The following is a 22,292-nucleotide window of genomic DNA, read 5'->3' as shown; positions in this document are numbered from 1 at the left end:
CATAGTAGCCATACTTAGTACGTGTGTTGTACTAACCCATTTTGTCTCCTCTTTCCCCAAACATTTAGGTTCGGGCCGTTGAGGATTCAAGCTTACTTCTCAAGACACTTGGAGTTGCTTCCCCAAGTTGGTGAGTCCTCAAGTCCGAGGACAAGACCCTGTGATCTAACTTCTATGTTTAGTTATTTGCTTATGTTGAAAGACAATGTTGTACTTTCCTATTTCTAGACTTCTTATTGATGTATGGGCTAAGTCCCATTTTTGATACTTCTATGTCTAGATGGCACATTGTGACGAAGTTAGATTCTATTTTCATATATGAAGTGAAGTTGAACTTCCAAAGTAAAAGGTTTAAATTTTCCGTGTTTTTATTTTATGATGCATGCTATGATAAATGCTAAGGGCTTGTATAAGACGTCTTAGAGGTCGAATACGCCGGTAACGAGTAGGGGATTCTCTCGAGTTGTTACAAACTTGGTATCAGAGCATAAGGTTGAGAATAATGTAGGAACCACGTCGAGTAGAGTCTTGTTCTTGGGTGTGAAGCGCGCCACACTTATGAATGGGAGACTACGAGATGCTTAGGAACTTTTGCTCTTTTGTTACTCCATAGTCGTGCCTAAAAGTCTTAACTCTATCTAGTCCTTCTCTTCTAATCCTTTTCTTGTGCTTATAGGCAATGAATACAAGAAGGAACAATGCAAGGAGGGCCGATGAGGAGAATGTGAATGAGGCGGTTCCCCCTCAAGCTCCTCAAAACCCTCAATGTCCTATTGAAGAAGGGGCTATGTCTAATGTTGAGATATGGTCGGCTATTCATAATTTGACTTAAGTGTTGGCCACTCAAGTTGCTAGGGATGCTAGGGTACAAGTGAACCCCAATGCTAGCACTACCGATTCTAGGATAAGGGATTTCACAAGGATGAATCCCCGTACTTTCTTTGGCTCCAAGATGGAAGAAGATCCACAAGGGTTCATTGATGAAGTGTTTAAGGTTCTAGAGGCTATGGGTGTGTCTTCGCAAGAAAAGGCGGAGTTAGCCGCCTATCAACTCAAAGATGTGGCACAAGTGTGGTATGAACAATGGAAAGAGGGGAGACCTATTAGAGAGGGTCCGATAAGTTGGGCTACATTCAAGATAGCTTTTCTTGATAGGTTTTTCCCCTTAGAATTAAGGGAGAGGAAAATGCAAGAATTCATCAACCTTCGTCAAGGGGGTATGAGTGTGAAGGAATATGGCCCCAAGTTCACTCAATTGTCCAAGCATGCTCTTACTTTGGTGTCGAACTCTAGTGCTACAATGAAAAAATTTATTATGGGAGTATCCAATCTCGTGGTAAATGAATGTAGGTCGGCTATGCTAATCCCAAGCATGGACATTTCTCGTCTTATGGTTGATGCTGAACAAATTGAGGAGCAAAAGCTTAAGAAAGTTGGTAGAGAATTGAAGAGGTCAAGGGCCGATGATGGAAATTCTTCTAAGGTTAGGTTTGAAATCCAAGATAAACCAAAGTTCAAAAAGAGGTTTTCTAACCAAGGTCCTCCTAACACTCCAAGGGTCAACAAAGGTAAAGTGTTTACCCCAAGCCTCAAGAAACAAAAGGTGGTGGTCCTTATGTTTAGAAGCCTAGTTGTACAAAGTGTGGCCGAAAACATGAAGGTAAGTGCCTAGTTGGCACGGGAAATTACTATGGTTGTGGTAAGACCGGCCACATGAGGAGGGACTGCCCTATGCTATCGGCTCAAGTAAGGGATAATTCTCAAACACAAGCGAGTGGCCCAAATCCCGATGCTCCGAAGAAGAATCGCTTCTACGCTCTCCAATCCCGAGGTGACCAAGAGAGCTCTCCAGATGTTGTGACCGGTATGTTACAAGTATTTACAATTAATTCTTATGCATTGTTGGATCCCAGTGCCACTTAGTCTTTTGTAACCCCATTGGTGGCTATGAAGTTTGATATGCTTCCCGATGTCTTAAATGAACCCTTTTCGGTTTCCACCCCGGTGGGTGATTCCATAATTGCTAAAAGAGTGTATAGGGGTTGTCCCATATCATTGCCTAGTAGAGTCACTTTGGTTGATTTGGTGGAACTTGATATGTTGGACTTTCATGTTATATTGGGGATGGATTGGCTTTATGCTTGTTTTGCATCCATAGATTGTAGAACCCAAATTGTGAAGTTTCAATTTCCTAATGAACCCATTTTAGAATGGAAGGGACGAAATTCCGTCCCTAGGGGAAGGATCATTTCATGTCTAAAAGCTTATAAGTTGATTTCTAAGGGTTGTCTTTATCACATTGTGAGGGTCAAGGATCTTGAGTCCGAGATTCCTCCTTTGGAGTCGGTCCCCGTAGTGAAGGATTTTCCGGAAGTCTTTCCTGATGACTTACTGAATGCCCCCAGCGGAGTTGAAGGAATTAAAAACTCAACTCAAGGATTTGTTGGATAAGAGTTTCATCCAACCTAGTATATCTCCTTGGGGTGCACCAGTGTTATTTGTGAAGAAGAAGGATGGATCTCTTCGTATGTGTATTGATTACCAACAATTAAATAAGGTGACCATTAAGAACAAGTATCCACTCCCTAGGATTAATGACTTGTTTGATCAACTTCAAGGAGCGAGTTACTTTTCAAAAATTGATTTGAGGTCGGGTTATCACCAACATAGGGTGAGAGGTGTTGATGTTCCAAAAATAGCCTTCCGAACAAGATACGGTCATTTTGAGTTCTTAGTGATGTCCTTTGGTCTTACAAATGCCCCGGTGGCTTTCATGGACCTTATGAATCGTGTGTTTAGAAATTTTCTAGATTCATCTATTATTGTCTTTATCGATGACATCTTGATATAGTCAAAAAGTGAGGATGATCACATGAATCATTTGAGGATAGTACTGCAAGTCCTCAAAGATCACCAACTCTATGCTAAGTTTAGCAAGTGCGAGTTTTGGCTAAGATCGGTTGCTTTCCTTGGCCACATTGTTTCTAGTGAGGGTATAGAAGTTGATCCAAAGAAAACCGATGCGGTCAAAAGTTGGTCTAGACCTTTGAGTCCTTCCGACATCCGAAGATTTTTGGGTTTGGCCGGTTACTACCGGAGGTTTGTTGAGGGATTTTAATCTATTGCATCTCCACGGCCTTAACTCAAAATAAGTCCATGTTCGAATGGTCGGAATCTTGTGAAAGGAGCTTCCAATTGTTAAAAGATAAGCTCACCTCTGCTCCGGTACTGACCTTACCGGAGGGCACCGAAGGGTTTGTAGTATATTGTGACGCTTGCCGAGTGGGTTTGGGTTGTGTCCTCATGCAGCATGGTAAGGTTATAGCTTATGCCTCGAGACAACTCAAGGTACATGAGAATAGTTATCCAACTCATGACCTTGAGCTAGTGGCCATAGTCTTTGCCTTAAAGATTTGGAGACACTATCTATATGGGGTACATGTGGATGCGTTTACCGACCACAAGAGCCTTCAATATGTTTTTACCCAAAAAGAATTGAATATCTGACAAAGTAGGCGGTTGGAACTCTTGAAAGATTATGATATGAGTGTATTTTACCACCCCGGGAAAGCAAATATAGTTTCGCATGCTTTGAGTCATGTATCTATGGGTAGTGTGTCTCATGTGGAAGAAGGAAAAAGGGAGTTAGCCCATGATGTACATAGGCTAGCCCGGTTGGGTGTTCGACTTTAAGATTCCCCAAAAGGAGGTGTCATGGTCCATCATAATTCCGAGTCATCGGTTGTTGTTGACGTGAAGTCTAAGCAACATCTTGACCCTATTTTGATGGAACTAAAAGAGTCGGTTCTCAACAAAGCAATAGAAACTTTCTCTCAAGGAGAAGATGGGGTGCTTAGGCACCAAGGGAGGTTATGTGTGCCGGATGTGGATGGCCTTAGAGAGACAATCTTAGAGGAGGCCCATGGGTCCCGATACTCCATCCATCCAGGAGCCACCAAGATGTATCGCTACTTACGTGAGATTTATTGGTGGAACGGGATGAAAATAGACATAGCAAAATTTGTGGCTAGGTGCTCAAATTGCCAACAAGTCAAAGCCGAGCACCAAGGACCGAGAGGTCTAACTCAAGATATCGATATCCCCACTTGGAAGTGAGAACAGGTCAATATGGACTTTGTGGTAGGTTTGCCTCGAACTCGTAGGCAACATGACTCCATTTGGGTCATTGTGGATAGATTTACTAAATCAGCCCATTTGCTTCCCGTCAAGGTTTCTTATTTGGCAGAAGACTATGCTAAGTTGTACATTAAAGAGATTGTGAAGTTGCATGGGGCCCCATTGTCGATTATTTCGGACAGAGGTGCCCAAATTACTTCCCATTTTTGGAGGTCTTTCCAAAGTGGGCTTGGTACTCAAGTGAAGCTTAGTACCGCATTTCACCCTCAAACGGTTGGTCAAGCAGAACACACCATCCAAACCCTAGAGGACATGTTGAGAGCGTGTGTCATTGACTTCAAAGGTAATTGCGATGAACACCTACCTTTGATAGAATTTTCCTACAACAATAGCTATCACTCAAGTATTGCTATGGCACCTTTTGAAGCACTTTATGGTAGAAGGTGTCGATCTCTGGTTGGGTGGTTTGAAGTGGGTGAATTTGCTCTTCTTGGTCACGAGGTTGTCTATGAGGCCACAGAGAAAGTTTGACTTATAAGAGATAGGTTGAAAATGGCTCATAGTCGGCAAAAGTCTTATGCCGATAATAGAAAGAGAGATCTTGAATTTGAAGTAGGTGATTGGGTCTAGTTGAAGATCTCACCCATGAAAGGGGTGATGAGGTTTGGTAAGAAGGGGTAACTTAGCCCCCGGTATGTTGGGCCTTATGACATCTTGAAGCGTGTCGGAAAGGTCGCTTATGAGTTGAAATTGCCTAATGAATTGGCCCCGGTTAACCCGGTGTTCAATATTTCTATGTTAAAGAAGTGTATAGGTAAACCGGTGTCCATCCTCCCTCTAGAAGGTTTAGGTGTGGATAAGAAACTTTCTTACGAAGAGGTTCCGATCGAAATCTTAGATTGTCAAGTTAAGAAGTTGAGGAATAAAGAAGTTGCCTCCGTAAAAGTCCTATGGAGAAACCACCTAGTTGAGGGTGCAACATGGGAGGCCGAGGCCGACATGAAGTCCCGCACCCTCATCTTTATCCCTCCTACTCCTAGCCATAGTTGAGGTTAGTAGTATCTCTTAATTTGGTATAACATGAAAAATCATGTGTGTTGATGATTATGACATGATTTCCTTGTATGTGCATAATTTTTGTGAAAATTCATGCTTAAGTTGTATGTTGAATTTTTATGAATTTTGTTTCTCATGATTGAAATTGCACCCATAGATGTTGTGTAATGTTGTATTCATGAGAGTTGTAATGAGCATGCTTGATGTTGTCTTGTTAACAAAATGTCTTGTTGATTTCTGAAAATATATGTTGATGCTCATTGAATATGGAGAAGGTAGTTCCTCCTATACTTATGTGAAGTAAAGAGTTTTGAGCATAGTGATGTTGTGGATTAAATTCCTATATGATATGATGATATGAAGTTGTTGGTGTGACTGGTTGTTGTGCTACTTGTTTGAGTCATTGTCTCCCTAGAAAGAAGTCCAAGTGACATTTGGGGACGAATGTTCCTAAGGAGGGGATATTGTAACACCCCGGAAATTCTATGACTTAAGTTAGAGCCTCACCTTATGAATAATGACTTAAAAATAGTCAAAATGATGTTTATAAACCTAAACTAATGTAATTGACTTGGTTTGGAAGAGTAAAAGTCTAAACGTCAAGAAACGACCACGACGTCCAGAAACTAGAGAAAAATGTGTTCTAGTGTGTCCTTAGGTTTTGGGCAGGTTTGGGAGTGTCATATGATGGTATAATCTTGTAAAAAGGTTTAAATTAGGTAAGTTATGTTCATAGGGTCAAAACGTCCAGGTACGACCCCCCAAGGACCCCCGTAGGGGTCCTTGAGGAGGACCCAAACATGGACCCAAAAGCTGTCAAAACTACAGCAAACGACGAGACCAAGACTCATGGCCCGTAGACTGGTCGAAGGATCGTAACTCATGGCCGTGAGCCCATATTTAATCGTGGGAGACTTGAACCCCCCAAAAGGGAGCCTCAATACAAAACGACGGATGACCAGCACGGTCCGTAACCCCACCTACGGTCCGTAGGTGGAGGGTCGTAAGTCCTGGCAGTTTTAAGTTTTTTGTTTTTAGTTTAGGGGTCTTAGTTTTAGTTAGTTATTTAATTACCATTCTAAGCCTAACTATATGACCCTAACCCTAAGACTTTAACTCACACAACTAAACTCACAAGTCAAACTCATTCTTTCTCAAAACTCTCTCAACTAAGAACCCCATTGAAGAAGAAGACCAAGGTTAATCTAGGGAAGTAAGGTTTCGATTTTTCCCCATCAATTCTCAAGGAATTAACTAAGGTATGGTTGCTTATCACTCTTGGGATTCCTTTCCCCAAGTGGCCCCTTCAAGATAAATTTCAAAACCTCCAATTTCTAGGATATCAATCCAAAAACGTGGGTCTTCTTTCTAAAGTGAAATTGATGTTATAAATTGACTTTGATTAATGTTATATGAATAATTATGAATGAATTTATGTTGTATTTGTGGTTTCTTGAAGAATTCCCCATGAGATCCACGTTTCTCCTTCTTTTCCTAATTCTAACCCTAGTTTGTATTGGATATTGATTGAAGTCTATGAATTGAAGGTGATATTATATAATTCATGTTTGTATGATGATTCTACCCTAGGTTATGTATAATTTCAATGAAATTAGGGTTGAGTCTTTAAATGAAGCCTTGAAGGCAATGAAGGGAATATGTCAATTGATTATATTGATGTTGATGATGTTATTACTTCATGAATTACCTTGTATTATGCATTGGTTATGAGTTGTTGGTAATTGAAATATGAATTCCCCAAAGAGGGCAAGAAGGTATGAAGGTTAGTTCTCCTTTGAACCCAAGTATAAAAGGTGAATTACTTAGATTGTAATGATGCTATACCTAATGTGTTGTGGTTGTGGTCTATGTCGGTTATGGCAATATCTCCCTAATGTAAATCTAAATGAAGGTATGAAAGGTGTGAACTCTTACTAGGGCTTTCTTAAGGGTTACTTCATTGTGTAAGGGAGGGTGTGGGACTTCTCTTGCACATTGCACTTATGGGATCCTAAGAGATGGTTCTAGTAGTGTTCACTTATAATTATGATTCATGACTTATGTGTGTTGAAGTTATGTTATGTATGATCATTATGAATATGGTAAGTTTATGTATGTATGCATGAAGTAGGTTGCTTAATGTGATACTTGACTTTGAATAGGATTATGGGATTCTATTCCTTGCATTGCACTAGTATTACTTGGGTTGTCTACATGTTGGGATGATATTATACTGGTTTGGACTATAAAACTTAATTTGTGTGCATATTGGATTTACTTGGCAAAAAGCATGTTTTGATTAAAATGTCCTTTTATGCATGTTTCAACGGTTTTTATGCATAGTAGCCATACTTAGTACGTGTGTTGTACTAACCCCTTTTGTCTCCTTTTTCCCCAAACATTTAGGTTCGGGCCGTTAAGGATTCAAGCTTACTTCTCAAGACACTTGGAGTTGCTTCCCCAAGTTGGTGAGTCCTCAAGTCCCAGGACAAGACCCTATGATCTAACTTCTATGTTTAGTTCTTTGCTTATGTTGAAAGACAACGTTGTACTTTCCTATTTCTAGACTTCTTGTTGATGTAAGGGCTAAGTCCCATTTTTTATACTTCTATGTCTAGATGGTACATTGTGACGAAGTTAGATTCTATTTTCATATATGAAGTGATGTTGAACTTCCAAAGTAAAAGTTTTAAAATTTCCGTGTTTTTGTTCTATGATGCATGCTATGATGAATGCTAAGGGCTTGTATAAGACCTATTAGAGGTCGAATACGCCGGTAACGACTAGGGGGTGGTCTCGGGTCGTTACAAATAGGACAAACTACCCATAGATCTTCGACTAAGGGCGTCCGATACCACATTTGCCTTTCTTGGAAAATATAAAATATCCATGTCGTAGTCTTTCAGTAATCTCCTTCTGTCTAAATATGTATTGAAGACTTTTATGATATGTGAAAATGTCAACATGAACGCCATACAAATAGTTTCTCTAGTTCCTAGAAACTATGCTCGCAAGCCTCAGTCCACTGGAACTTATCCATTTTTTGAGTCAACTTCATTAATGGTGCTGAAAGTGAAGAAAACCCCTCTACAAACCTTCAGTAGTACCCAACTAATTGATGATTATCGTGACCAACGACACAAACCTATGGTATGAGTGTTTACGATCATTGATAGTATAGTAACCCAACTAAAGGTTGGGGTCGTGTCCCAAGGAAGTGGTTTTGAGAATTGATAGAAAAATAAAATTAAACTCTAACTAGTCATAGCTAAAGACATTAACTAACAAAAACATGGTAAATAAAAATGGGCGACACAAAAAATATTGATTGGGGGTTTTGTCACAAGTAGTAAAAATAGCAAAAATTAACAAGAAAATCAAGTATGGGGAAATATTTTTGGGCTGTGACCGCAATACAAGTGTAGATAAATCGTTGGGTACATGCTTTCAATAGGAAATTTGCAAGATAATAGTGACTAGGCTAAGCTTTAGATGGAAATAAGTTCCCTCTCGGGATGGGTTCCTTTCGGACACCCATTTGCCGCATGAAGACCAGCCTACACCTTACCCCACTCACTCTCAGGATATGGGACTAGGGCTCACCCTCTCGGGCTGAACCTCATGTCGACCCTCTCCCTAGGCCATCAGTCTAGTGGTCTTGTTTCGCGACCTCCCTCTGGAGAGAGCCAAAAACACATGGGTGGTTTTGTATTTGTCACTACAAATCCATTAAATTAAACCACAACCACTAGGTGAAATCACCATTAAAATACATCTACCCTATCAGCAAGTAAAACCCAACAACAATATCAACACATATTTGCTAAATCACACCCCAAGATTGGGGGTTTTTAGCCACACATTAAGAAATAACAAAATACACCTAAAATGATACTAAAATAAAATGGGTATAAGAAATTAAACCTTGATTTAAGCAAAGGAAGAAGAATGGAGAAGACCCACTTCCAACTTAGCGAAGATGAAATCCTTCTCTCTTCAAGTCTTCCACAAAACCCTCTCTAAACTTGAGAGAAAATATCTAAAAGGTACATTTCTATTCTGAAAATAATAATAATGGTTCGAAACTTGTAAAATTAATGAAGAGTTTAGTATTTATAGCCAAAAAAAATTAGTGCAGGCAGATAGTTCGGCGAAGTTAGTCGAGTCCACAAAATGACTCAGCGACTCGCCCTTCTTCTGTCTCATCGCCGTTGAGTGTTTTCCTACAACATCTTCACGTCCTGGACCATTGGGTGGTATAGTACTACTTTGCGGAACTATTCGGCGAAGCGCTGACTACTTCTTTCATCGCCTTTTTGATCCTCTTCCTTCAAGGCTTCGCATACTAGAAAAAAGGGTGTAGTCTGTCCTTTCAACGAATCGCCAAAGGTTCTTGGCGATACTCATGCTTCAGCTTCTTCGTTCTTTCAGCCTCTTTGTTCCTTTTTGTGCCTAAGTGTCCATGCTTACACTAAAACTTCAAATACCTGAAACTTAAGATTTTTCATCAGATATTGAGACAAAGTAAGCATTTGAGGACACTATTTCTATCAAAATAAAGCCCTAAATGAGTCCAATTTGTAGATTCATCACTAATCCTAAGAAACTACAAACCTCAGTCGGAATCATGGGTCAGGGCCAAGTGTTTATAGCCTCAATCTTTTGTGCATCAACCATAATGCGGGAATCTGATATGATATGGCCTAGGAAAGCCAAAGAGTTGAACCATAACTCACACTTAGAGAACTTTGCGTAAAGTTCTTACTCTCGAAGAACCTGAAGGACTGCTCGCAAGTGATTTGTATGCTCAGCTTTTGAATGTGAACAGACCAAAATATCATCAATAAATACAATCACAAACGTATCTAGATATGGCTTGAATATGCTATTCATCAGGTCCATGAACACTGTTGGGGCATTATTTAATCCAAAAAACATTACCAAGAACTCAAAGTGTCCATATCTGGTTCTAAAAGCTGTCTTTGGAACGTCTTTCTCCCTAACTCGTATCTGGTGGTATACCCTGATCTTAAATCAATCTTTGAGAAGCACTCAACACCTTGTAATTGATCAAACGAGTCATCGATCCTCGGAAGGGGATACTTATTCTTTATAGTCCCCTTATTTAGCTGTCGGTAATTGATACACATTCTTAGTGAGCCATCTTTCTTCCTCACGAATAACACTAGTACACCACATGGTGAAGCACTAGGCCTGATAAAGCCTCTATCCAACAAGTCCTTCAGCTTATCCTTCAACTTCTTTAGCTCAACATAAGCCATTATATAAGGAGGGACAAATATGGGTTTTGTACCTTGTAGCATATCAATAGCAAAATCAATTTCCCATATTGGAGGGATACGAGGGAGCTCATCTGGAAATACATCTAGAAACTCATTAACAACCGGAATAGACTGAAGAGTCGGTGGTTATGCATCTATATCATGAATGTGAACAAGATGATAAATACAACCCTTAGTAATAATCCTCCTCGCCTTAATATAGGAAATAAACCTACCTTTCGGCGTTGCTATATCGCCTTTCCATTCCCGAACTGCCTCTCTTGGAAAGTTGAATCCAGCAATCTTTGTTCGGCACTCATCATTAGCATAACAAGACGCTAACCAGTCCATACCCATAATAACGTCGAAATCAACCATTTCTAACTCTACAAGGTCTACAGAGGTCTGACGGTCAATAATTTCTACCGTGCAACCTCGATAGACTCACCAACTGGTGTAGATACAATAAAGGGTCGATCTAATGACTCTACTTACTACTATACATAACTTCCCCGCGATAAATGGAGTAACATAAGACATAGTAGATTCAGGATCTATTAAAGCATAAACACAATGGGAACAAACAATCAATGTACCTGTCACAACATCTGGTGATGACTTTGAGTCTTGTTGACCGGCTAGTAAATATTTATGGTTCTGGCAACTACCAGAACTAGATGTTCCTCTCTGCCTCCACATCTACCTCCATTTACTGGAGTTTGGGGTCCACACCCTATACCTATGGTTGGGCAGTTTCTCCTCACATGCTGGTGGAGCTGGGGTTATGTAGCCCTCAAAGTCTCCTGAAGTAGTGGAGAACCTATAGGGGGCTGAAAAGATGTCTCCCCCTGGGTCTCAAAAGAAGCTACCTCCACCTGTGGTACCTTGTCGGTACCCTCGCTTACATTTGTATCTAGCTCTTGGTTAGCTGTGGTCTGTCTGGTGTCGGCCATCTGTATCTGCATACAAATATCAATTATAAGTCAGAAACCTCAACCCCTAAGACATTGCTCTATAGCACGAGGTGAGCAAAAGAAGGATAGTCATTCTAACATGGCCGATAGCTTCTTGCTTATCGAATGTGGTGCACAACATATTTATAAACAAGACTCTACTAGATATTGCTTGCAGATTCCTTAGGATACGACGTTGCTCTAATACAAAGTTTGTCATGCCCCAAACTCAAGGGGTGAAATTGGCTCCTAATTCCAAAACTCAGGCCTAAGCCGACCCTACTGAACCACTTTCTACTAGCGCATGGCAGCCACAGGCAATCAAGAAAACAAACAAGTATATCTCGGTTTAAAACTAAGCCCTCGGCCAGCAAGGCCCTTGTCGACAGTCCTACAAACGAAACAGCTACTCCCAAGAGTTCATATAAAAAATACCCAACTAGCACAGAAGTCCTGATTGGGCCGTCGAGACCTGCATGATCTCTATACCAAAACTGAAAACATGTATATATCAAGGCAATACATCAAATAGCTCACAAGCTTCAACAAACCCACAAACTAGGCCAACATGACCATAACATTGATACACGCCCCACACACTAGTCTGCAGGCCTCTAAGAGTAGTAAAGATTGGTGGAACAGGGCCCCAGCCTACCCATAAAAATATATACAACAAAAGCTAACAAACCTCCAACTCTAGCAGCTTCGGAGGAAAAGGGCTAGCCAACTGGATAAAATTCAATCCTGTTGCTGAGGAGGTCTACTGGGTCATCTGTCGGGACCTGCATGCATGAATGCAGCACCCCCAGGCAATAGGGCGTTACTGTGAAATAATGTAGAGAGTATGAAAGACAATAGACTATGAGAAGGTATCCTATTATACTGGAATAATTCGATAAATAGATCAAGGATAAGATAAGTGTACCGACCTGCTCCTCAATCTTAACATATCAAAAATTATAGAAAAAACAACCTAACGAAGCCCCCATAAGCTCGGCAGGTACAAACAACACACAAGACCACCTACTCAGGCCCCCATAGGCCTTGAAGGTGACAATTAGTCTATATACCCCTATCGGTAGTACCCTAGCCCCATAGGCAGTCCCATAGCCCTCTTAGGTATTAATATAACACCATAGGTAGAAAATAGTTGTCTTAGGCATCAACATAGCTTATAGACAACTCATAGCCCTCTTAGGCAACAACATGGCCATGGAGGAAGCACATAACCTTCTTAGGTGTCAATATAGCCCTGTAGGCATCTTATAGCCCTTGTAGGCATCAATATAGCCCTATAGGCAACTCATACCCCTCTTAGGCATCCATAGAGACCCGTAGGTAGAACATAGCCCTTCTAGGCATAGATCACATTCCTGTAGCTAACAACAATAGCCCCAAGGGTAACAGTAACAATCCTATCGCTAAAAGCGAGCAATTTAGTTATAAGAAACATATACAAATAAACTCTAAGTCGTGTCCAACATAGGGATGCTACTAATTGAATAATAATCCCGAAAAGGGAGGATTATATCAACTCGAGCATCTACCAATCAACAATAATGGCTACAAGTATAACAAGGATAACAACCCAATTACATTGCTCCTAAGCTTTAAGGAAACATGCTGTAAGTAGGGAATAGCCTTATCATACCTTTTTTGCTGAATTCACGTGGCCTAATGACTTTACTCACAACCCCCCTCGTTACTACAACATGTCAGGACCATAATCGACACAAAAGAATAGAGGATACCACGATAATCTGATAAAAGATATATATTTTTGTCGCAAATTGCTACTTGTGACTTATCAAAACTAGAGTCAATGGAAGAAGGGTCTTACCTTGATTTTAAGTTATTAATACACCTCAAAACTTCAAAATATGATCAAACCCCTACTGTCCACACACCAAAGTATAATATGCTAGGAAATCGATAAAACAAATTATACCATGTTGACGAGATCAACACATAGAACAAATTTTGTCAAGGGCTTAAGTCACGAAAATCTGTAACTTAGCTGATCCTAGAAGTGGGTTTTGTGATTTTTCTGGTTATTCACTAAGAAAAATGAAGAGAAAATGAAGAAAAGTAGAAGAAGATGATATATATAAAGTTCCACCGACCTAGGGGACCCACCTCACCTGCCTGCTCGTGCAGTCTTGCAAAAACGTGAATATCTCTCCATTCTGAAGTCGTATGAATAAACATGTTGATGAGTTGGAAACTAGACTCGTAGACCTTCAATTTAATAGGTCCTGGACACCATTATTCTTTATAAATTGGGAGAAAATCTATGAGACATTTGACCCAAATTTTAGACAAATCTTTAAAAAGGAATTTACGATAACTTTCGCCAACATTTTTTTTGCCAGTTACCTAACTTCAAAACATGAGATACAACCCTTGAACACTTAAAATATCACATAACACATCATTCTTAATATATTACCCACCCTGCTGGTCTTTCCATGAAGATATGAGTCAATTTAGACGTTTCAAAATGTCGGGGTGTTACATTAATGTTCAAAACTAAAATGAAGAGAACATAAGAAAAGTAGTGGCCATATCCTCGGATGAATGAGGACTTACAAATCTTCAAGTCTTCTTCTACTAGAAATCCTACCAGCGGGGATGATATTTGGGAACGTCGGACCCTACATTTGGATGGGAAATATAGGCAAGAGTATGCGTTAGTACAAAAATGTACTAAATATGATAACTTGCAAAAACATAACATAAAACTTAGGTAACATAAGTCATAAAGCATAATCAATGCACATAATAGATTATTTCACATATAAGGGGTACTTATTGAAGTAACCTCAATTCATGCTTAGTCAAGACATGGGTAATCCGCCACTAGTCTTACACATAATGGAAGGAAAACTCAAGCAACAATCAAAGCTCATTACCTATCATGACATACTCTAGCTTATCTTTTAAAGACATGGGGAATTACCTCTTGCCTTAATATAAAGGGACATGGGCAATCGCCTCTAGCCCTTCTTACCTTAGGATCATGGGTAGTCGCCACTTGTCCCTCTTAAAATATGATCATGGGGAGTCGCCTTTTGTCCAACATACTTTAGGATCATGGGTCATCGCCTCGTGTCCTTTTCATCATTAGACATGGGTACTCACATCTTGTCTTTCGATCATATGACATGGGTACTTGCCTCTTGTCTTTTACTTAGGATCATGGATAATCTCCTCAATTCTGACTCTAAGGAATATGGGTAATCGCCTCATATTTTTCTCATTAGAGGTCATGGGTAAATCACCTCTCTTGCTTCATCATATTCATAGTTCCTAAGCTTAGATTTATTTTAGGTGAGCAATCATTTCAACCTAAAATCATTCAATGTGAGAAAGCATTTCACATTCATACACAAGTAAATCATGTGGGAAACATCCCTTCCACAACGATTACATCAATAATAAACAATCCAGAATATATGCTTCGCTTTCAAAGAAATTCATATCACACTCTTCACATATTCTTCAATCTCAAAGTAATACATAATTACGTATAAGAATACACATAAACTCATAAATTTTCCTTTGATAGACTAAAACTCATTTACATCAATTTCACCTTAGAAACATGGTTTAAGCATGGGTACATAGAAATTCATCATGAAAAGCATAGAATTCTCTCAATTCATGCATACACAGTCATAATCAGATCAATTGGATCAACATTCATAAAGACCCACAACATAGAAGAAAACCCTAACTCATATTCGAGAGTTTCTACATTTCAATTAGGGAACCTAGGGGCTCCATGGATGCAAGGATTCCATGGATGAAAGATCTATCATACCTTGCTACCAAAGCCTACAAACCATTGGAGAATGGAGATTTGACCTTGAGCCCTAGCTTGAACTCTTCTTCTTCCTCATGTTTCTAGAGATAGAAATATTTTGGGCAGAAAGAACCCAATTTCTTTTGATGAATTAAGAAAATGACATGAATGGGTTGAATTTGGGGTTAAAATTCATTATATAGAGGCAAAACAACATTGCTTTGTTTTAAAGAAATCTGGAAAAGACCCAACTGCGCCTTGACTTAAAACTAATGCACCCTCATGATGGAGGCTTCCATGAGCCACTAATGACTTCACGTCCTGTTTTGGTGGCCGTGGTCCATGACCAGTGGCATTGCTTTCAACCCCTTAAACTCCATGACTATCACAACCCTTCCGACAGCTCGTCTAGGCCTTCATGAGCCGTCAAGTGACTTGTGTGAAGGGTCTGCATTTTGGATGGCTACTGCCTCCGCTCCACAACCATCACCACGGCTCATTTACCTCATCACGAGCCGTTACAGTGCTCGTGGAAGGGAAGAATTTATTGGCTTTAAGCCACCACGGATAACACAACGCTTCCTAGTGCCCTTCACAGTCCGTCTAGGCCTTCTTGAATGGTGCCAAAGCTTACATCATGGTTTGTTACCTCTCACTTGGTCATTTTCTTACACTACTAGATTCTGTGGTGTTACATTATTTCCCCCTTTGGAATATTCATCCTCGAATGGAATTCTAGACATCTCATGAAAGAAAAGACTAAAGACTAGCCGCCCATTAGGTATGTAATCCCATAAATGCACATATCCGATGAGGAACCATCAGTTCCAAGCTAGACATACTCAGAGCATCATAAGAAATATAGGAGTTAGACCTAGAAACCCAATATGCATGAAATTTCAAGATTACTCATATTCGTGGAGGAACTATCATCTCAAAGCTAAAAGCATTCTCAACATCATCTACTGAAGTCTAGATGCAATTCATACGCAATGCACAATAACATGAGGAAATCAATTATGTAAACTCATTTTCTTTCAAAACACAAACTTTTCATGAACAAGCATAAAATAGTGAAATAGTGGGAATGTATAAAACACATGACACCTAAACAAAGAGTAAATCATGAAGAACTCATTAGCTTAAGCTAGAGTAGGAGTAGAAGGAAAGATATGAAGATATTGGGACATCATATCGGTCTCGGCCTCCAAATTATCACCCTCAACTAATTGATTCCTTGACAACATATTTACGGAAGCAACTTCCTTGTTTCTCAACTTCTTGACTTGCCCGTCTAAAATCTCAACCGAAACTTCCACAAAAGAAAGATTTTGATCAACACCCAAACCTTCTAATGAAACTATAGAGGTCGGATCTCGAACACACTTTTTCAACATAGATACATTGAAAATTGGATGCACTGATGTCAAATCATTAGGCAACTCTAGCTCATAAGCAACCTTACCAACACGCCTCAATATTTGATATGGACCCACATAACGGGGACTAAACTTTCCTTTCTTCCCAAATCTCAGTAAATCCTTGATGGGTGATATATTCAGTTAATCCCAATCATGAACATCAAACTCAAGATATTTTCTTCTAACATCGGCATAGGTCTTTTGTAGACCTTGGGCTGTTTTCAACCTTTCCCTAATAAGTCATAATTTTTCCATAACATCATGAACTAACTCGGGTCTTATAAATTCTACTTACCCATCACAAAACAAACTATAGGAGATCTACACCTCCTACCATAGAGAGCCTCAAATGGAGCCATACCAATACTCGAGTTGTAACTAATGTTATAAGCAAACTCAATTAAAGGCAAATGGTCATCCCAATTACCCTTAAAATAAATGACATATGATCTCATCATATCTTCAAAAGTTTTGATAGTACACTCTGCTTGCCCATCAGTTTGTAGATGACAAGCCGTCCTAGGCTTAACACGAGTACCAAGACCCTTTTGGAAGGATTTCCAAAATATAGAAGTAAACTGAGTACCTCGATCGGAGATAATGGAGAAGGGCACTCCATGCAACCTTAAACATTTCCCTCAAATAAAACTTAGCGTAATCTTCCACTGAATAAGAAACTTTGATGGGAATGAAATAATCCGATTTCGTCATTCGGTCTACTATAATCCAAATTGAATCATATTGTCACCAAGTATGAGGCAACCCTACTATGAAGTCGATATTCAAATCTTCCCAATTTCAAGTAGGAATACTACTGTCTTGGGACAAACCTCCCAGTTGATAATGCTCATATTTTACTTGTTGGCAATTCAGACACTTAGCCACAAATCCCACAATATTCTTCTTCAACCGATTCCACTAATAGACATCCCATAAATCACGGTACATCTTGGTGGCTTCCAAGCGAATGGAGTATCCTGAACTATGGTTTTCTTATAGAATCTATTCCGCTAAGTCATCAACATTAGGGACACACAAACGACCTTCAAAATGAAGCATACCATCTCCCCCTTGGGAGAATGCCTCAACAGACTTCCTAAGCCACCGCTTCTTTCAATTCTACTAAAGCCAGATCAGGACATTGTTTACCCTTCACATCCGTCACAATAGATGATTCTGAACAATTTTGAACAATAACACCACCCTTGGTGGAGTCCATTTACCGAACATCCAATCGGGCCAATCTATGTACATCTCATATCAATTCTTTTTTACCCTATTTTATATGGACAACACTACCCACTGATAGTCGGCTAAGAGCATCCATCACCACATTTGCCTTACCAGGTTGATAGAGAACACTCATATCATAATCCTTAAGTAAGTCAAGCCAACTTCTTTGGCGAAGATTAAGATTTTTCTGATTAAACACATATTGTAAACTCTTATGGTCAGTGAATCATCTACGTGAACACCATACAAATAGTGCCTCAAAATCTTTAAGACAAAAACCACAACAGCTAATTGAAGATCATGGGTAGGATAATTCTTCTCATGAACCTTAAGTTGACTTGAAGCATAGGCAATAACCTTCCCAATTTGCATAAGCACACATCCTAACCCAATTCTTGAGGCATCACATTAAACAACAAAGCCATTTCTCCCTTCTAGTAATGTTAACACCTGAGCGGAAGTAAGTTTATCTTTCAGTTCCTGAAAATTTTTCTCACATGCTTCAGACCATATGAAATTGGCCTTCTTTTGAGTCAACACTATCAATGGAGAGGCAATCAAAGAAAAACCCTCAAGAAATTTCCTGTAGTAACCAGCTAAACCCAAGAAACTTCTAATATCCGAAGAGAATAAAGGTCTAGACCAACATTTGACCGCATCAGTCTTCTTATGATCTACGTCAGTACCCCTACTTGAAACAATATGGCCAAGAAAAGCTACATACATTGGTAAAAACACACATTTGCTAATATTTACAAAGATTTGTTGATCCTTGAGAATTTTTGACACATTCCTCAAATCATTGATGTGATCATCCTGACTTCTCGAATAAATCAATATGTCATCAATGAACACAATTACGAACATATCAAGGTATTGTTTAAACACCCTATTCATCAAATCCATAAATGTCGTCGAAGCATTAGTCAAATCAAACAACATCACCAAAAACTCATAATGACCACAACTAGTTCTAAAATCAATTTTCCGAATATCATCTTCCTTCACCGTCAATTGGTGAGAACCCGACCTAAGGTCAATCTTGGAAAACTAAATCTCTCCTTAGAGTTGGTAAAATAAAATATGTATTCATAGAAGAGTATTATTCTTAATGGTCACCTTATTGAATTCTCAGTAGTCAATACACATACGAAGTGAACCATCTTTCTTCTTAACAAACAAAACCGGAGCACCCCATTGAGAGATACTTGGTCGAACGAAACTCTTATCAAACAAATATTTCAATTGCTCATTTAATTACTTAAGTTCTACCGGAGTCATTCCATAAGAAGGAATAAAAATAGGTCGCGTATCTGGGAGAAGGTCAATACTGAAGTCAATTTCCTTTCGGGAAGAATACCAGGTAAATAATCTGTGAACACTTTCGGAAACTCATTAACAACAGGGATCATCACAAGATTAGGGGTTTCGCAGTCCACATCCCTCACCATAACTAGATTGTACATGCAACATAACTTTGTTTTAAGGAAATTTGAAAAAGACCCAACTAGCCCCTTGAATTAAAACTGATGCAGCCTTATGATGGAGGCTTCCACGAGCTGTCAAAGACTTCACAGCCCGTTGTGGTGGCCCTGGTCCTTGACCAGTGTGTTGGCTTGCCACCCCTTAAGCTTCCTTCCCTTCACGACCCTTACCATGCTCATCTAGGCCTTCACGAGCTGTCAAGTGGTTCGTGTGGAGAGTCTACATTTTTGCTAGCTACTGCCTCTTTTCCACGACCAGCACCACAACTCGTTGACCTCTTCACGAGCCATTTGGGTGCTCGTGGGAGGGAAGCATTTCTTGGCAGGGTTTTGTGAGCCACCACTGCAACACCACACCTCGTGGTGCCCTTCAGGGTTTGTCTATGCCTTCATGAAGGGTTCCAGACTCACATCTTATCTTGTGACTTCACTTTGTCCCTTTCTTAGACTACTAGATTCTGAGGTTTTACAAAGATAGGGGTCGTTGGTCCAGATTTGTGTTGGCGAAGTAAATCATGGGAACATGGTATCAGTTTTATAGAAATTCCATCGGTAGTAGTTGGTTTTTGGAGCTGGGCTTAGTGTAACCTTGCTATTCACTGGATGATCGTCATTCGGAGTAGAGTGTTCAATTTCAAAAGGTAATATTTCAACTTGGATTGTTTATTCTTAGAGTTAGGATTGTATTTTGAGATTTTACCTAAGCTAAGTTTCTTGTTTTGGCAGTTGTCACTCCTCGATGTTGAGTTGGAGTATGTGATTTATTCGAGGCTCAGGTTGTGTGGGTTTGTAGGTAGTATTTAGATGGTGCTGGAGAAATTTAATTTATCTAAGGACTTGTAAAACCCTCTTGATGACTTAGGAAATTTCGGATTAGGAGCATAAGACAAGTATTTTGATATGGAAGTTGGTTGCATCTGCAATTGTCATGTGGTTGATGAATTATGCAGTTTTTGTTGAATATTGGTTTATCAGAGGAATCTATTATTTTTAGTAAATTTCGATTCAATTGGATTAGAGATGGAGCCCAAAAAGGAATTGGAGAAGCATTTGAAGTTTTGATGTGAATTGAGGATTTTGTTCTTAGTCTAAGTTATGTGGTAGCATTGGTTGATTCGAGAGAGTTTCTAAGGGTCCAGAGGATCATGCGGGCCTAGTTACCTCATATTTTCATGCCTTCAAGCTGTAGTTGTCCTTTTACTTTCACAAACGAATGTCCGTTTTAGTAGTGAATATTGTAATGACCATCCATGTCATTTCCATAATTTTCTGATCTCTTAAGCATTTACATCTTTCATGTAGTGACGCAAATCATTTTTGACTTGTTGGAACTAACAGTTCGCTCACCAGATCGTTCATTTGAGTTTGGTGCAGGTTTTTGTGTTTTTGACTTCTAGAGTTTGTGTAGACTATTTTGATCAAAACTCAAGGAGGACGACCTTAAATTTTAAATATGACTATTCTCATAGCAACAAAGCATTCAGTTTGGACTAGAACAACCTATCGTGTAGATCTCAAGACGTTTGGGCTCATTCCAATCCCACTTATGGAATTTGGCTCAAAATGAAGCTTGTGTGTGGGCCCATTTTTCATTGAAAAGACCTTGGACGGAAGTATTGATTTTTCCCTTGAGTCAAGAACGTCAAATTAAGTGGGCTAGCATATCTGATTTATTTTTCTAGGGTCCTGAAATAATTTCAAGGGTCTATTCGAAGACTTTAAGAAATAGCGAAATTGGGTTTTGGTGGTGCAAACTTTTAGCACTGGAAAGAAATGCTTGTAGCTATGGGGAATGACTTTTTTCGACGAGATTTATAAGTTATAAATTCTTATTTGGCCTTCTTCCTTTTTTCAAAACTCCACAGTTAGAGTCCAGGCCTTTTTCTTTATGATTCAAGCTGCATTTTTCCGTAATTGGTGTGGATACTTGTTGGAGTTATTGGGGAAGTGTGGAAGTTGTTGCTTCGAGGTAATTTCTACCCCAAATGGGCTGAATGAGCTTGATATTGGAACTTTAATTGTGATTTTATTGCATGGGTTGTTTTAGCCCATTTTCGAGCTTGGATTATGATTTTTTTGGGACACAGGTTTCTTGAGCTATTTAGGACCTTTTGAAAGAGTCAGTTTCAGAATTCCTGGTGTGGGTTCCACATTCTTATTATGACTCAATTTTAGGCCCATCTAAAAATATTATGATTTTTGTGTCTAAATGTCCATATGGATGTTGTGATCAATAATTTGTCAGTGTGGTGGTGTTAAGAAGTTTTTCAGAAGCGGATATCTCTTGTGCAACTAATTCGGAGTGTACTTGATCGTCTTTGAGGTAGGCTATAGTCTACTTTCTTGATTGGGATCTATTATGTAATGTCTAGTATGAATTGCATGTGATTTATGATTTTATTTTTTGAGTATTAGAATTCCTTTCATTTATTCTACCTTTCTTGATTCCCCTAGGAGCGTTTGGCTTATTGTGGGTAATGGGATTGTCAGCTTAGGCCGATCACATTTCTTATTGTTTATCTCGATGTGATTATCCTTATTATGGTTGATAATTAAGATATTAGGATAGATTGAGCTTTAGACTCCATAGAATATGTTATATTGTCCTTTAGAATTATGTTACTCCTTGTAGGGTGTGTTTTGGGTTGCTTATTTTATCTTACTACTTAAGATGTGAGTGGCTGATTGTAGCCATAGATTTACATTAGTTGTACTCAATTGTATGATTGAAAGGTATGTTTGGGGGTAAGGCGTCGATCCTCAAGTTATGTCTCCCCTTATTTGATTTATGAATTTCTTCTTGACTCCATGGCTTGATGATTGGCGGTAGGCTTGTTATGCTTTTGTTTTGAGTTGTTGGTATATTATTGTGCCCAAGGTCATAGTCAAGGACAAGTTTGATTTTAGGTTGGTTCTTTCCA

General features: G+C 39.4%; 1 pseudogene; it reads left to right on the top strand.

The window, feature by feature from the left end:
- The first annotated feature begins 1,713 nt into the window (after window positions 1-1,713).
- Window positions 1,714-5,187, top strand: LOC125855994 (uncharacterized; annotated as a pseudogene).
- The last annotated feature ends 17,105 nt before the right edge of the window (window positions 5,188-22,292 follow it).

This window comes from Solanum stenotomum, chromosome 2 (genome assembly GCF_019186545.1).
Source record: "Solanum stenotomum isolate F172 chromosome 2, ASM1918654v1, whole genome shotgun sequence".
Classification (NCBI taxonomy): domain Eukaryota; kingdom Viridiplantae; phylum Streptophyta; class Magnoliopsida; order Solanales; family Solanaceae; genus Solanum; species Solanum stenotomum.
The sequence above is the reverse complement of the archived record's forward strand: the minus strand, read 5'-3'. Positions and strand labels throughout refer to the sequence as shown.